The sequence below is a fragment of the Lipotes vexillifer genome, unplaced genomic scaffold, assembly GCF_000442215.2.
Source record: "Lipotes vexillifer unplaced genomic scaffold, Lipotes_vexillifer_v1.1 scaffold474, whole genome shotgun sequence".
In the NCBI taxonomy this organism is placed as follows: domain Eukaryota; kingdom Metazoa; phylum Chordata; class Mammalia; order Artiodactyla; family Lipotidae; genus Lipotes; species Lipotes vexillifer.
Genome location: NW_006772385.1, coordinates 2,113,713 through 2,116,260, shown reverse-complemented (window position 1 = coordinate 2,116,260; position 2,548 = coordinate 2,113,713). Strand labels below are relative to the sequence as shown.

Genomic DNA, 2,548 nt, shown 5'->3' with positions numbered 1-2,548 from the left:
ACAAAAAAAAAAAAAAAAAAAAAAAGAAGAAAGGGAATGGAAACAGGAAGGGGCTGATTGGGAAACTGATGGGTCAGGGGACTCAAGACCCAAGGAAAACAGTGAGCAGATTGAAGAGAGATGAGATGTCTGGCTAATTCAATCTGGCTGCTTCAAAATGGTACTTTGGAGGTAGAACAGTTTCAAGTAATAGCAAAATGCAGGATGTGAGTGGGTGGCTGGAATAAAGGGGAGGGAAAAATTACTGCTGCTGTGAAGGTCAAAGAGTGGTTATCCTTATAACACCATAGAAGTCACCCAAGATAGTAGGAGTATCAGGGGTGGAGAGGGAGACACTAAGCAAGGTGGTAAAGTCTCCAGGGAAGAATGACCAAGTGGCCAGAAGATAACAGCATCAACAAAGAACCCTTCAATTCCAGGCAAATAAAATTTTAACCAACCATATACTATCATAAATGATTAAAGTTGTTAAAAGCTCTGGACGTAGCATAAGCAGATCTTGGCAAAATTCTGGGCCTTTCCCCTTACTAGCTATGTGACTGTGTGACTGAATACATCACTTAAACCTCTCGAGTCTGTTTCATCATCTGGACCATCAGAATAACACAAGTTCCTACATCACAGGGTCACTGTGAGGATGAAGTTAAATAATACACATGGGTGCTTAACAGATGCCTGGCACAGAGGAAGCACTTAACATTGCCACCTATTCTCCATTTAGAAAAAAAATTAATGTTTCAATAAGATACATAAAGTAGACAGATCAGAGTTGAATCTGCAGCAAGGGTGTTTAATCTTTAAGGAGTGCTTTGTGTAAGAAGTGTAGCCCAACTTGTATTGCTCCCGCCCTAATTTCCAGTTGTCCCGTTTCCTCACTTGCTCTAGATTTTATTTTGTATTTCTGTAAATGTTGAAACAAAGCCTGACAGAAATAAAGGCCAGTAGAAAAATCTGAATCTATTCCTTACCTGTTTTTCATCATTTTCTCAAGACTGCCAAAAAGTCTTCTACTAGAAAAAAGTTAACAGGGATGGTGTACAGGAAACAGTGAACGTTGCAAGCCTGAGACTGCATTCAAGGTTAGCCCTTGGCTGGCATCTAGAATTTGGATTTGGGGGAGAGTAACCATCACCGTAACTGATAAAAGTGGCCCAACTATTTGTACAAACAATATGCTTTATGCTGAAGGTCTGCCTTCCTTCTGTGAGTCTGGAATTCTGGTACACGCTGCACCTACATGATCGGCCCCCAGTCAAAAACCGTTGGGCGCTGAGTCTCTAACGAGCTTCCCGGACAGACAGCATTTCACGCGTGTTGTCACAACTCATTGCTGGGGGAATAAAGTTGACTCCACTGGGACAAGACATTGGGGGCTTCTCTTGGACCTCTCCCTCTTTCCTTTGCCCATTGCTGATTTGGCTGTAAATCTTAGCCACGAGTATGGCAATATGCCGAGTCCTGTGAGTCCTCCAAGTGAATCATCAAACCTGGGGTTCTTGGAAACCCCCAACACATATCAGTGTTTGTCTTAGCTGGAAATTTTTATTAATCAGCAATGCCAATGGCATCAGCATTTTACTGTTAAATGTTCTTAATATGTCCCTGTCTATATGCATTTTATACACAAGTTCACAGTTAACTATGTCAGCTCTTCGAGAAAAAGGCATGAGAAAGCGCCACTTAAATAGTACAGCTTTTCCTCAAAAGACTTAGAACGTATTCCTTCTATGCCATCCTGAGCGCTGTGATTTACAACATGAATTTCCTAGGTCTGAATCTTGGCCCTGCTGAGGATTCTTGGGCAAGTTAGTAAGTCTCACCTCACTTTCTCTATCTGTAAAGTTAGAATAATAATAGTATCTATCCTCAAGGGAGTTGTAAAGATTAAATGCGTTCATATAGGAAGTACTTAGTGCAACACATGGCATAAAGAGCTGCATTTATGTTATAATTATTAGCCTTCAAACTCCAGATGTTTATTCTTTTGTGGGCTCAATTGTATTGATAGTATTACTTCTATATATTAGTTCTGTTAAATTTTCTAAAACATAAGACTGATTTTTTAAATTTAAGTTACTTATAAAACAAAATTACAAAAGGCAGAAATATTCTGGTCCCCAAATGATAGAACGGAAATTAAGTCTTGGCAATAAACGCTATTTTAACATCAAAACTTCTTTTAATACAAGAATATAAGCATGAACTCTAAAACAAATAAAAACTGCCACTTGATTAGTCAAGCAGTCTTTCTGAGAATGACCCAAGTGTATAGCCTCATTTCCGCAAAATTCCAAAGAGCATGGAGACAGACTCAAAGGTGGAACTTTAGCAAAGAGCAATTGCAGGGCAGGAAGATGAAGTTCTTATAAGATAACAGAGTACTCAGTGTAAAAGGCAACACTTTTTACCGGCCTATAAGCATTTTCTTGTTCAATTTACGAATATTCATTTTACAAGATGGATTACCCCCCACACACACACATTTTAGAATTGTCTGGTGCGTTACGCCTGAATTATAAAGTGTGCGCTACAAGACTTAATTGGTTCA

General features: G+C 39.3%; 1 protein-coding gene across 1 annotated transcript in view; it reads right to left on the bottom strand.

Annotated features, from left to right (window-relative positions):
* The window catches only part of ABCB1 (ATP binding cassette subfamily B member 1), a 117,356-nt gene that overhangs the window by 108,645 nt on the left and 6,163 nt on the right, over nt 1-2,548 (bottom strand). The gene's annotated exons all lie outside the window — the stretch shown is intronic.